At 38.5% G+C, this 15808-nt stretch overlaps 1 protein-coding gene across 1 annotated transcript in view; it reads right to left on the bottom strand.

Annotated features, from left to right (window-relative positions):
* Positions 1-12994, bottom strand: part of LOC135481033 (BAI1-associated protein 3-like) — a 110636-nt gene extending 97642 nt beyond the window's left edge. Inside the window, exon 1 of the mRNA XM_064760967.1 lies at positions 12786-12994. The gene's annotated coding sequence lies outside the window, so the exon portion shown is untranslated. The remainder of the gene's footprint in view (positions 1-12785) is intronic.
* Positions 12995-15808: the final 2814 nt, after the last annotated feature.

Genomic DNA, 15808 nt, shown 5'->3' with positions numbered 1-15808 from the left:
GTTGTCTCCTATATAATAAAGCACTGAGCTAATTTAAAGCTGTGCACCGGAGTGCATCTGTCAGTAATATCTTACGATTGATGGGTTTAATTCAATCGGCTGACTCGGGTAAATTACACACGTGATTCCCATGGTCAAAGTTTCTGCCTACCATCGCCTCAACAGATCACGAAATCTGCCCCCGCGGATATAAATCTAGAAATGATAGCGTCACCATCTGGCACATAACTTTTGAAGTCAAAACGTTTAATTTACGATACACTAAGAAATAATCTGTTATTTTAACGGAGATTCTGTCGTCTGAATGATGATAGAAGGTATTCTGTTATTATAACATAAGAATGTGTTATATTCAACATAACATCCCGTTAGTCTAGTACAATCTTTATGCTGAATTAATAGAATAGGTGTGCCATATTTAACAGAATAATCTGCCAGAATACATTTTGAAATCACTTGAACAACAGACTTTCTATTGAATTTAACAGATTACTTTTTGAGTGTAAGTGTTTCAGTTCAAATCCGAAGTGTTTTAGGTGAAGTAAAGCTCAGTTAAACATATACCCTCTCATATTATATAGACTCATTGGGTTGACAACACTGTTTCTACATAAAGACTTAGGACTCATGCGCTACTTTTCCGTAATATGAAACTCCTCAGCAGCCTTAATTAAAACATAGCATGTGTTCAGAATAATACATATATATTTTTTCCATAAGTGCAGTTTGCAAATATGCTCTTGTTTCATTGTCTTGCAATGGAGACACACTGGGTGTCCTAAACTTGTTAATGTTTGCAGCACTTTTAACTGTGTAGGGTGGAGTTTTGAGTATCGCTATACACGGAGCACTATACATGAAAAGTCTGTTGGATAAATCGAGATTAACTACAATATTATACCCAGCTGTTGGGTGACTTTTTGCAGCGGGGACTGTATTTACCACTTTTATATTTCCGCAACTTGTTGCGTTAATAGGCCGTTGGGTGATGGTTTATTGGGATGTCAGTAAGATTGCCTCTGCTAGTGAAGGTCGCCATTTTGGGGGGTAACGGCCCTAACGCCCTAATTTGGTTCCTGTATACTGGGCATATACGCCACCAAAACCAACCATTCACGTTATACCCTTGAGACAAATATGCCTCCTTATAAGTTGATAATTAAAGGATTGAAAGCCTCGGGCGCCTCTTGACGGCAATTGAGTCTTCAGGATCGGCCGATGTTTAGGATTTGGGAACCATCCAATTCTTCGTAATGGCGCCTATGCATTTCTTATATATTAATATTCAGGCTTGCTAACATATTGTATGTACTCCTGGATGCTGTGTTGACTTGTCACTGAATATCAAATCCAGACAGAGCCTCGTGCTTTATCATATGTACAGGGGACAAGAAATTATAAATCACAGATTGCTCCAGAGTTTTAATTAGTTACCAGCTGCCAGACGAGACATATGGATGAAATCTCTGTAACTCGACCGTGATTGTGCCGGGCAGACAATAATGTCCTCGGATCCTATATCTTATGCTAAAGCCGTGAGATTCTTTTTCCACGGCTGTTACACACGAATATGATTTCTTCTGGACTCAGTATAGTCTTTGAAATTTTGCCAGTACATATTTATATGCATTTCCATTTAATAAGTTCTCTTCCTGTTAGATCTATTGTTGGTATATGTAGGTCCCATTAAGTTTTTACCACCATTTAAGAGAACCACATTGGTGGGTGACTCCTGCGCTTGGTGATTGCGCCGCTGCGCTAACTTCCAGCTTGTCTTTCCAGTTCCAGTTGGACGGGACAGTCCAGCTAAACAACGGTCAGGTGACCTTCCAAGTGCGCCTCAGGTGGATGCGATCCGTCGAGGAGCAGCTTTACAGAACTAGCGTGAAATACGAAAAGCAAAGTAAAAACCTGAATATAAGCATCGATCGAACATTCTCAGCTCTAAGTTCCTACAGCCTTACACTGGGAAAAACATGCGGAACAAAAAATGTATACATATTTACGATATTGTGTGGGTATATGCTTCATTTTTAATACTCGTTCTACAGACGTACTCTAAAATATGAATGAGACTGAAAGCGTATACTCCTGCATACATGCCTGACACTTGCATGCCATTGTAAAAAATGGCAAAGACTGAGTTGTGCCCAGCAAATATAGACAGTTATGCGGTATACACAATATTGTATAAGCCTCTGCCGTAATATTAAAACTAACTTTAGAGTGGCCTACACTGTTTCAACTGTACACGATTTCTCACCTGATTGTGGGCTATAGGCTTACTATATTGCACAATTCCTTACACAGTTATACATTACGTGCACAAGCGGTGGATACACCTGACCTATCTGTACATATGGTTGACCCATCCAGATACATGCCAGTTTTCGCCACGATAAATATGACTGTAATATATCGCCGATGTGGCGTCCAGTCATAATCATTGATTCATTCCGTGCAGAAGAAAAACACGTAATTCACCAATTTACCATACATATTTCATTCTCGAAGGGCGAATTAAACTTTAAGCTATAATGGGCATTGATTTTCAGTCAGTTGATACACGAAACATTTTATCTGTAAAACTCAGTTCAACAAAATACTATTTTACTGGCTTCAGCCTTCCCTTGGGCATCGTCAAATGAATGCCGGTGAAATGGGAATCAAGGACATATGGTTTACAGAGTTGGACTGAACCTCGTTACAACGCATTAATTGATATTTGCCACGAAGTCGTACGGGTTAAATGGTTAATGGCACATTCTGCATTCCCACTGAAAGTCAATATTGGCCATAGCTGTTGAGGTTTTCCACAGTGACTGGTAATAAATTACAGCAATAGCTTAACTAACTGCCGCCTGTATAGCCGTGATTTGTATCGCGCAAGTGCACAGTTACATATGTATTTATAAACATAAGACTGACCTACGTTTTCAGCTCTAGAAGATTCTTCGCTTAATGATTCCACACTAATGCAGCTACTCTCAACCTGAATCAATAAATGCTAAACATTAAAGGAAGCCGCCATGCCACGCATAATAAAACCACGGCCTCAGTTAATGATATTTTTATATCAAAATTATCTATAGTTACATATCACCCAGACTGACAAAATGAAAAGTGCAAAACCAACAGGATACATACTGGAGAATCAAGGAAGTTAATCTGACAACCATGGACTGGTGTGATCAGACATGATTCATCAATATTTTATTTCAATAGAAATGAATAAATAAAAAAGTAACCAAAAAAATCCGAAGACGTATATATTAAAAGCAACGAACAGTCCAATATTGCTCATAACGCTCAATAAACCTTGGATTGCAGCTGTAGTAAGGTGTTGCAAATTGGAGTTCTGTGTTACGTATCAACTCTATTATCTACTGAAAATATTTTCTGGGTGCGTAACCATAAAGCTGACAGATCAGTCAATAAGATATACATGCATCCAGCCCAGCTGCACAGGTTCCGTCAGCGGCTGAACACATATACTGTTTTAGGAAAAAAACAGCACTGCATTACACAGAATGTACAAACCACTCACGTAACGATCCAAGTCTTATATGGAATATAACCTCAGATAATTTAAAGGAGAAGAAAACATAAAAATGATGAAAGAGCGTCAAAACTTATTTTCAAATATGATATTTAATATACATGTAAATATATATATTTTTTTCAAGAGAAAAGGGTATTTGAAACTATTTTTTATGGTGGGTATTTGGGATCAACTTTTGGTATTATCGTTGTTGCATAATAATGTTCTAAATAAGGATGTGATGCTTGTCTAATAAATTCATTTGAATATAAATTTGTTGTTTATATAAAAACATATGCATTTAACCTAAATTATGATAATATTTATGAACATACTAAAAATATAAATATGATCCAAATTGAGGTTTAATACATTTGTTAGCTGAAAAGAATAAATTCTAGTGCAAAATATTTATTAAATCTGTGTTATATCTTCATTTATGACATTATTAAACAAAGACTATAAATATCAAAAGGTGGTCTCAAATACCCACCATACAAAAAATATTTTCAAGTGTCTTTTTCTCCTTAAGGAAAAACCTGAAAAAATATTGAAGACCACACTTGGGAATAACTTTTCGCAACGTTTCATCTAAGCTTCGTGTCATTTTTATATTTTCTCCACCTTTAAGACAGCAAGCCAAATTACCGGCTTCTTTTTCTATTTCTGTCTGTTTTTACAGGGACAACACCTAAACCGTCCAAAATGGTTTTCATCTGAAAACTTATAAAAGCAAATACATTGACTTCATTGAAAGGTCTCTAACAAATAACTGTATGACAACTTACTGGTATTAGTATATATGAAAATTACCTGAATGTGCCCGTCCGGCATCCACTGTTTGTAGGCCTATGCATGTGATGAGCAAAGAATTACATACACGAAGTTCTTATTAGAGTTTTCTAACGGATCAACTTTATACGAGCTTTAATTATACAACCCGGTATAATATGTCCTATTTTTTATCATTTTTACGCAATTTTACCCAATTCGTACAAAAATTTTGATTATATAGACTTCAGAGAAAGATTTTCCACTTAATTATTTACCAGTTCAGAACAATGTTGTATTTTTTCCATGGTTACGATGCAGCGAATGGCGGTATTTTGTGAAGATATTAAGCAAGCATCCATGTCAAGACCGCAGGTGACGCTTTATGGCTACAGGGAAAAACAGCTATCACAATTGCTCTCCAGTATCAACACAGACAGCTTAATGGCACTTTAATCAATAATGTCCAGATGACGGAAGTTTTACAGGCTTGTGTATGTTGATTCCGTCGTATAGGAGATCAGAATGCCTTAGACACTAATTTGTTCGTGATTTAAAAAAAAATGAAAAGTGCAAAACCAACAGAAAAAGGTACAAATAGTAGCATGATACATACTGGAGAATCAAGGAAGTTTATCTGACAACCCTGGACTGGTTTGATCAGACATGATTCATCAATGTTGTATTTCAATGGAAATCCATAAGAGACATATTCTATACAGACATCTACATTTCTGAATGAATAAAAAAATTTAAAAAAAAAAAAAAAAAATCCGTGGCAAGCACTTAGCGTACATAATTGTGCACAGCGATATTGATCTTTAGGGAAATGCCAAAAGTGACAGCTGGACAGCAAAATGTCGCAAGGCAATGAAATCATCTCCAAACTCAAACATGCCCAATTTTCTATACAAAATCCGACAAGACCTCTTGACGAGCCAAGATTTGTGAAATGGGTCTAAAGTTCCCGGTTAGGGGTAGTGATGACAAACATTTCGACGTGGATCCGGGGCCGTAACAGACGACATTTGTCCCTAATGACCAGAAAAAAACGGATAGTTATCCACTCAGCGTCTCATTCCAGGCCAGTTTCCATTCAAGTTGTCCGCGGGCAGCATCCACTTTCCGAAAGTTAATCCCATGCTTCTGAGGAGTTAACGGAATATAGCCAAAACGCCCGAGGTTTTGAGGCAGGGGTGACTGCTTTCTTGTATCACACGGGAGTGATTCTTCCAGGCCAAAAGCCATCACAGTGAACACCGCTAATATACAATGACGTCAGGAAGAGAGAGCTGTCTCACTCAATTTCTTACAGATTCAAGGGGTATTGAGAATTAGGCAGCAAACTTCTGTTTACTTATATAGGCAGCTATTTGCCTCCAAGCGTTACATACCCAGATAGTCTATCTTAAAGCCCAGGTTGTCGACCGTACCATTATCTTTTCTCTAACAGTGTTTGGCCAGTCTAGTTTCCTATAACTCCAGTAAGCCACAGCTTCTGAAACATTCTGTTGGGGGTTACATGTGTCACGCCGGACTATCCCATGGGATAATAGAGTCAATAGCACAACCTAAAAAGTCCATTTGGAAAGACTAGATTTTATAAACAGGGCTGTCTTCTCAAAACTGAAATTCATGTTTGTGTAAAAGTTGATGTGGCTCAAGATGGAGAAGAGCTTGCACTATGGTGAATAAAAACAGAGGAGAGCCATTTAGCAAATGGACTTGGAGGCCATGATGATCCACTATGAAAAAATTGACCATGTACAGACATCAGACACAGGCACCGCATATCTGCACGGGTATTCGTCGTCTCAGAGTTGGATTCATGTTAGCCCAGTGTGAAATCCACGCCAATAATTGCTACAAGATGGTTCGCTTGGCAAGAAAACAAAGTAGGTTGACTGATTAATCGTTACTGGCGGCTTTTCCGACAGTTTGGAGGACACGGATATAGGGAAAGGCTCCAGAAGTACAAGCGACGGCTTCACCATATACCCCCATTACCAGTGAATGCAGGTGATTCAGAAAAACATACAACGATGATAGCTAAAGAAGTCTTGCAGCATCGCCGACAATGTGATAATTATGGCATCCCCGCAATAACAATGAATTACAGTGTGATAATTAGCATCCCACCACACATAACCCATGAAATGTGTCCATTTTGTAGTGTGATAATTAGCATCTCGCCACACAAAACCCATGAAATGTTCCTATTTTGCAGTGATAATTGGTATCCAGCCACACATATTTCGGTCATGTATATTCAAATTCCTCATCACAATGATAGGGTTGTAATGAATGGAATTAAAGAGTTATTTGTAAAACTGTGAGGGATAATATATGGTACTTTACCATCAGCAAGCACCTGTTCTGAGTAAAGCACCATTCGATGCTGCTAAAACACAGGGGATCTGGGAAGTTGATATACATGATTGATGTTAGCTTGATAATGTAGTGACCAACTTCGTTCGCTGGTAGCCGATGGGAAGCATTCTTGGTGATTTGTGTTTTGCCCTGACCTTAAAACTTGATGAATTTTGCTTTCTGTGCCAATACTGGATCACACGCTTGATGAATATGTCGAATCTTACACTACTAGGTTCATAAGGCCCACTACAACTCTGGCTTAGTTTACTCCACATTTCATTTATCCGTAGTTTTATTATCTTACTCACTTGAGGGCTATTTTTTTGTCATATGTTAACTGGTGGTAATCATCAAGTTAGGGGCAAGTCACCGGAAACCAGATCAATACCAAAATCTGAGAATCAATACCTCTATTCAAGAGTTAGACGCCAAGTCGACAAGGCTTTAAAAGAACCTGGGAAAACTCAGCAGAAAGTCTTTCCTGTTTCTTATCACAAATCCAATACCACTTCTGTAACCCAATTTAACATGGCACGATGAAATCTATTGGCCACCCAGAGTCATAATTTACAGGTACATAAATGGAGCCTATGCAATTCCGTGAAGAAAAGACACAAATGACGCTGATTGCCACGACTGAAGATCTTTCAAAGTGCCTATTATAGGAAGACTTTTCGCGCCTACAGAATTTCAGGATCAGAGCGGTACATACACAAAAAAGGAGTTAACTGAATACAGATCAGCACGGTTTGTGGGATATGAATGGATCTTGTCAAAGCTGTGCATCGCTCTTATAGTTTTTACGTACAGACCAAGCCTTACTCGGGCCTGTTTTACGAAGCAGTCGAAAAAAGGGGCCTGGTGTAACTTCTGTGACAACATATATTGAAGAGATACCATACATGGTAAATAAGCATGACGCAGTGTTTTGTAAAACGGACCTTGTAACGTAAAGGTGAAGCGTTTTGCTCATCATGCTTTATACTGTCTGAGAGTATGGACCATCTGTCTCTGTCAAGACCGTATTTAATAATTGGGAGAACGTTTACACGACGGGTTGTTAATTGGTACCCTTTCCGAACCATTGGTAATTAACGCTCTCTATATATCTCCTTCAGTCAGTATATCAATGCCACTTGTCACATTCATAATGTAATGTAGCAGAGACCAACTAATTACAGGGAACTTCTCTTGTCAATCCTTACATATTACATCACGGTCACGTCCATATGCCAACATTATTAACATGTGCCGCATTGTAGACTAACGGCAAGGTAACATTGACAGAAATTTTTAATAAAGGATTGTTCTGTAAATGTTAACCAGCTACACTTGACGCTTATGAATGAGGATCTACATGCTAAGCTCAGCGGGTGATGGGTTAATACTGTGTTTCACTGTTTAGAAAAGTTCATCAGTACAATGCTATCGCCAGTTAACGACATCACATATAACACACGGCGGTATGTCACCAGAAAGGAGTCCTAGTCGACCAGAGCACAAGCGATTCCTTAAAGTAAAAGCTAAAATATAAAGTAAGGCTCATCATACAGAAAACTGAAAATTATGCGTAAAAAAACATGCATTGTTGAAAGGCATTCAAAATATTTGGATATACTATGGTGGGCTTTCTAAGCCATATTGACGGTATCTAGGAACTCTGACGTCATATCAGCTTTTTGTAATGTTCACAAGAAGGGCGGAGTTTTGGGGAACATGATTTCAGTAATCTTTTAGTCATGGGTAAGGGAGTTACTCCAACATTCAGTGTTGTGTATAAATTTGAAAACTTCCTGTAACGTCAGAGTTCTTTAACTCTGAAAGCATGGTCAATAAAGCCCACCATAGAATTCAAATGTTTGCACGCCTTTAACTATTTTTACAAAAGTCTAAAAAAAAAAAATTAAAGTATATTTATGCATAAGTTTTAAGTGATCTATTTAGTGATGTCTACTTCCATTTTCAGATGTCTTGTCCTTAACCAGCAATGCAAAGTTCGCAAACAGGAACATGCAACTGCTTAAATACAAGGAGCTTTTAATTACTCATAACCGTTAATGTAGTTTAATTTAGTTCCATCTTGAATTCTGCAATAAATTTCTCAGATATGGTCTGTCTCCATAAACATTGGGACATTACATGTCTGTCTCGTATGTACAGTCTTCAGGACATGGCCTCTGTCGCCAACGGATTACTCTACCTTTATACTCGATAATAGCACAAGGCAATTAATATTTCATTTTGAAAGTCGAAAGCAAGACGACTGCCTGTGAATAATTTAACGGATTCATGCAAACAGTATTTGGACGTTGGTATGTAAACCCTCAATGTTATGTCTGTTTTTCTTATTGTATATTCAGTGATCATTTATCGCCAGAAAACTGGCCAACACATAGTATATGTGACACGGGCAGTACTCTCAGCATCAGTTACACGACATCTGTACTTATTTCCACTTGCCTATACTCTGACTAAACTACAGTGAAAAGATAGGTTCAAACAGGGGTTTAACGTACATGACCTTGCACCAAACGCCACATGCCTGACGTATCTCATTAATTTCTGTGCTATATGGTGCCACGTGTTAAGATAAAGGATACAGAGCGCAGCTATCTTTCTCATGGATAATCCGGCCGATTTTTTGACAAATTCGGTAATGAGAAGATGCAGTTTTAAGAAACACCTAATAAGTGCATTTTAAGTTACAGTATTTAAAATGAGTGGTATTCCTCTATAGTTATATAGCAGTTATATTCTTGAAGGCGTGGATCAGCTAGCTATTTTTCGATGTTTCACAGTGAATAAGAATACAGAATAACAGAAGTCATGTCAGAATCCGCTAAATTAATCTTCTATTATTTGCAGTATTTTTGCTGAACCTGGATGACGTCGAGCCAAACAAAAATAACTAACTAAATAAATATATAACTCAAATCATTCTGACACCGTATGGTTTACCATACACTGATATACCCTATAAGGATAAAAAAAATGTGGCTTGAAAGTACGCTATTACAGCAATGGCATTGCTGCTCATCACCACTGGGTCAGTCATGTGGTAATGTTGTATAACTGAAAACTCGACGTTAATGGTGGAACCCTGAATTTCATCCATTCATCCATTCTTTCAAAAGTGTTGCTAATCATTCATACATTGTTTCAAAAAGTATTGCTGATCATTTATCCATTCTTTCTAAACGCATTGCTAATGATTCATCCATTCTTTCTAAAGTATTGTTAGCCATTCATCCATTCTTTCAAAAATCTTGTCATAATCAAAAGTGTTGCTAATCATTCATCCATTCTTTCAAAAAGTGTTGCTGATCACTTATCCATTCTTTCTAAACGCATTGCTAATGATTCATCCATTCTTTCTAAAGTATTGTTAGTCATTCATCCATTCTTTCGAAAATCTTGTCAATCATTCATCCATTCTTTCAAAGAGTATTGTTGTATTTTAAGTCTGGTGTTAACACTAGTTCCCACAATATCCCATCGTATTGGTATATGAGGGTAACGTCATGGAGTGATACTGTCTGACTTGAGATTACAAATACCATACATGTATGAGACAATCAGGGCCACTTGTAATATGGATAATCCGCTATTGCTAAAATATCCATCCTGTAGATGCATGTAGACTTAGACCTACAGACTACAGAAGCAATTTTACCATCACCGCCGCGGTAATCAGTGTTACTCTCCATATACATGCATTTGTTCTGATAGACCATATAATTTCGTCTGCTCGACAAATAATGGACAAAGCTTCGCCCATAGGTTGATATGTCCTGAGGCTACAACCGTATACAGCGTGTGGCTTTCTATCTGGTCACGCGGAGCTAGTTATCCTGCTGCTGCACACTCGTTATAATAACAAAATTATAAGACAATTAAGCCCAACATGCGAGTAGTTAGAGTGCTGTTTTTGTATCAGCATCAGTGTCGCTTTGCGCTGAACCAAACGTACAATGTAATATTCTTACAATCTTGTCTTGGACGGCATCGTGGCGCGCTGACCAGTATGTTACCGCGATGAAATAGCTGCAATTATAGAGCCAGAGTATCCTCATAAAACTTGGAATGAAAGATGCTCTCCTTGGCTCCTCCTTGTTGTCTGAGTTGTGGGGAAACAATCATTTACGAAGAGAAATTATCGTTAAATATACGCTGTCTGTGTTGTAGCCACATAAAGTCTCGTAATTTACGAAAATTTACGCGGGCTTTGATGTGTTCACATAACATGACCTAACTTTATGATTTATTTATTTATTTATTTGATTGGTATTTTACACCGTGTTTACGAATATTTCGCTTATACGACTGCAGCCAGCATTATGGTAGGAAACCGACCAGAACCGACCGACAAGAAACTCATGGCCTTCCGCATGTTACAGGCAGACCATCCCACGTAGGAGAGGAAGCCATCATGAGCTGAACTTGAACTCACAGCGACCGCACTGATGAGTGTCTCCTGGTCCACAGCGCCGAGCTGGCACGCTAAACACCTCGGCCACGCAGGCCTCTTTGTTTACTGTAATTATTTATGAGTATGCTTAGAACATATATACCGTCTATAAACTGACTGTCACAGTGACGAGGATTTTCACACTGCCGGATTAATATTTACTTCAGTCAAACCGTGATGGAAACATCATCCTGTTTGGTTTGGATATGGCGCAATGTTATTAATAGTATAGTAGTTCCCGGCGGTTATAGATGTCAATACTGGCTTGGGCATCTGCCCAGAAATGAGACTAGTTGGAGCTGACAGTAACAGCGAATCAGCCAGCCATGCACGTGCAGCACACTTACTAATTGTCACAACGTAGGCTAGTCATAAATAAATCAAATAGTCCAATTAATTATACAGCCTTGCCTATTACATAGCGAAAAAGATAACTAAGGTATGCTGACAGACAGCGCATGACAACCAGTATGCTTGGCAAACAAACCATCGTTCATGACACGGTTCAAGTCATTCGAATTTCAGGGTTCCTTGGAGTAAAAATACTAAACTCAAAGGTGAATCGTGTTCACTAAACTTATAGCAGACTCTCACATGTAAGACAAAGACCTTTAAATGCATTTAACTTGGTTGGAAACTGTCATTGCAAACAATGCTATTTCGGCTATGGTTTAGCGTAACATTGATTACCAATTCACCATGGCAGATATCCGCTTTAATCCTCATCACCGTTAGTAATTATGCATCTCTGGTTATTTGTAGGGTAATACGTGTAAATAGCACCATGTTGGTAAAGAGATATATACTCCTTATATATAATAGACAGCACAACTATCTTAGTATCATAGCAGTCAGGCTTGTAGGCAAAGTTCTATTTCATGATACTGCCCAAAAGAGAGGAATAACCAGGTTTATGTTAAACTCCAGTGGAATACTGACGAGTATTGATTTGATGTTAACACGACAACAGCTGCTTAACGTTCGATAGAAGGGTATAATATGTGTATCATACATGGACCGAAACCTAAATCCTTCACCTGAGACAGAATTGAAAATAAATATCAATACTAATCAATAATACAGGCCATCTCACCACTTTTTAACGCATTTTATAAACATACCCACCAACGGAGCTATGAGAATAAAGATATCAGAACAGCCTATTTGGCAATATCATGACTAACAGTTTGTCTTGATTCGAAACTTGCTTCTGGTAGTCTTGGAACCGAAATGGCGTGAACTGACCAGATTTTACTGGATTAAGATAGGGTGCATATCAGCTGTGTACTTCCTCAGTAGACGCCAGTATACTCAGTATACAGACCCAATGTTTAAACTGTGTTGGATATATGTAGAACGTAAATGAATATTTCTTTTACTGAGGACTTTATATCTTACCGAGGCCATTTTAAGCTTGTATTTTCACAGTGCCAATAGTCGCTGATCTATTGGATATAGAAACTAGCACACTCCAGATGCATCCTGTATACAATACTGGCTCATGTGTTAGCTTGTTGACAATTAAGCCTAGTGGGGCATGTCAATTGACTGAAAGGCTCATGGCCACAGGCCCGGATACGGGCCACTGAACAGGCCTGTGTCAAGGGTGTGGTTACACAGATTTTAACTTACCTATCTCGATGTGGATGTGGTCTGTAAGGCAGGAATGAGTTACTGCAAACCACTGAGCATTCTCTTCGCTTATCGCGACCGGTTTACTCCAAAGCAAAGTTCCACAGTCGTTGGCAGTACGCCTGCCTGACCGTTATACACCAATAGAATTCTCTAGTAACCAATATGTCAGCAACCTCCAATCAAAATGTGACTGCAGAATCCAATAATTTCGTCAGTATTATCAAAGCGAGCCCTTTAACGACAATAGCCAACGACAGGATCGAGTCAAGCCAGTCTGAATACCCTAAGTGTCATCAACATCCGTCCTATTTCGTATACAGCCGCATTAGCTGATGCTCACTCTGCCTGTATAGTGTTTTAGTGGCTGTGTCAGCCGTGACTGGTATCTGCTGCACAACACTGGCGAATGTGTAATGTGGACACGAACCGCGAAGGCGCCCTTCTCACCCAGTAGGCCTTTATTGATCCTACGACCAGCTTGTCATTGCTCTTGTGAGGGGCTACATTACTAAGCCCAGTGTCCAGGTTTCAGGCTTTCCCTGAGGTCTGTCAACGCCATCGACAAGGCCCTTTGTACACCAGCGATATGACAGTGGAACGTGGCTCGTCGCGGGGCATGCATCTGCACGGGGTTTATCAGATGGATGCATTTTTTTGAAACCTATGTCAATAAGATCACAGTGAGAACAAAGATCACAGTGAGAACAGCATATTTGAGCTGATCTTTTTTGCCTCAACAGTTATACGCCAAGCACTTTAATTGGTGAACACAACTAAATCTCAATGAAAATAATACAGCACTCATAGTGCCAATACTTTGTTACATAATATGCATATTAAAACACCCGAAAGACATCTGTATTGCTAGAACGTTTCACACCATTGCAAAATGTCGAAGTTGTTTTAGACGTTGGTTTTGCAGCTATTGACATAACATATGTATTCCTTCGCTGACAGTTGGTGTTGTATCCTCTGCTATATATCCATCCACCCATACGCCAGGTCATACCAGTGCAATATTCTAAATTGAGCTAAATTTATACAAATATACAGAATTAAATTTACTGGGCAGTAATTCCCTCAACAATGAACCACCTTTTCCCAAACAATGGTGACTCGGGCCTACATGTAAGGCGCATTGTTCATTGTTCTCTTGTAATACACGAGTACGTTACCAGTTCGCCTGCAAATCGGCATTGCAGGAATTAACAAATTCTACATACCTTTTGCTGGAATTACTTTAGGTGGGAAGACCTTTCCATTATTATTAGAATAATACATATGCAACATTATGGGAAGGTATACAAAAATGTAAAAAAGAGATGAGTATATACTCTTTCATATATGAAGATAGGTGACTTCTAGGTTATATACCACAAAGTCTCTCTAAATCTGAGACTTCCATATGTATAGAAACGCTTTCGTTTTTCCAGCTTCCCAGCGTAGCCATAGTATATGGGCCTGGATAATTGCAATTAGTTCCTAACCAAATCCTCGCAAAAACACGGATAACAATAGACATTTTTCAGAGTTTAGCTTTTCACCTCATTTTTCAACAGCAAATTAAATGTTATGATTTGCGGTGAATATGTGCCATTCCGGATGCTTCATTTTATAATAATGGTGTGTGCAAATGACAAAATCGGCAGGTAAATCAAAAAGATCTTATTCTGAATGAGAGAACCTTTGAGTCAAAGGCAGTACATGTATGTGTATCCGGATGCCCCCTCAGTCTCGATGGCAAAATAAGTGTTATATGTTTTGTGTGACATATTTCAGTTTGAAGTTTACATTAACATTGATACATAATGTATGAAACAGAAACCAACGGGAAAAATGGTTGTTATAACCTTTCTGGTTACGCTAAGTCTGAACGCTTCTCGTGTGTCTAAGTCTTGCAATACTGTATACATGTACATGTAACACTATATCATATAATACAGCTATACCCTTAACTTCTGAAAGGTGTTTTCAACATCTGCGGTCACGTGGCATGGTTAGGTTATGAATTATTCATCTCTTTCCATTCCAGTTACTCTGCTATCGACCTTCAGGGATTTCTGGGTACGCTAGTTATTAGGAATAATTGGTGGCACAGCCTGTTAGCTTCGCTAGCATTGCCGATATGCGAGTGGCTGTTTGGCGAATAACAAGTGTTGTGCTTGATTTACAGGCTATTCAAAAATTACACCCAGTGCTGAGAACAAAGTACCTTTATTGGCTACACCTAAAGGGCAGGTATATATGTATCCATGGTTGCGTGATTAAATTTTCAGAACCTTTCATCGTTGATGTCCTGTTAATGTCATTCTAAATACTCTCTACAAATTTGTTGTTGCATGGTAATATGAAGTTTCCTGTGACAGTATTAACTGTAACTATATTTGTACAGCCTTGGCCAAACAAGCTTATCAGTCCAGACCAATATACCTATGCCTTATTCCTGGGTTTGACGTCAAGACTACATGGTTGGCAACGTTCATGATAATTTCATAGCCTATGGCTCATTGTCCTGGACATACACAGGCCTACAAACCGGACGTCACTTATCACAGGGGATTTTTGAAAACCATGCTCTGCGATCACTCACATGACAGCTCGCATTAATACGACACAAGCCAACTCATGAGGGTTCCAGTGTATCTCAGCTTAAGTTCATTTTTTATAAAGCGACTTATAAAACCGAGACCAATCTCATGAAAATTCAAAATATTAGAAAGCTCTTTAAACTGTCCTCAAATTCAAGACAAAACGAAACTTCTTCACGAAAGAAGCATATACGATCTTTCACAATATTGCAACATATTTGATATACATGAAACCATATTCATACATTCTAATTGCAATGCATTCTAAGTGGCTATCATCAAGCAGGAACTGAATAGCACATTTTCTTCTGCACAAAAAGATCCCCGCCGGTTATGGACAGAAAGCAGTGCCACGAGGCACCAAATTTTGATCTACAATATGGTTAGCAAAATGAGACTATGAAAATATTTATCATGATAAACTTTACAAAC

This window comes from Liolophura sinensis, chromosome 1 (genome assembly GCF_032854445.1).
Source record: "Liolophura sinensis isolate JHLJ2023 chromosome 1, CUHK_Ljap_v2, whole genome shotgun sequence".
Lineage (NCBI taxonomy): Eukaryota > Metazoa > Mollusca > Polyplacophora > Chitonida > Chitonidae > Liolophura > Liolophura sinensis.
Note: the sequence above shows the minus strand (reverse complement) of the source record. Positions and strands in the feature narration are given on the sequence as shown.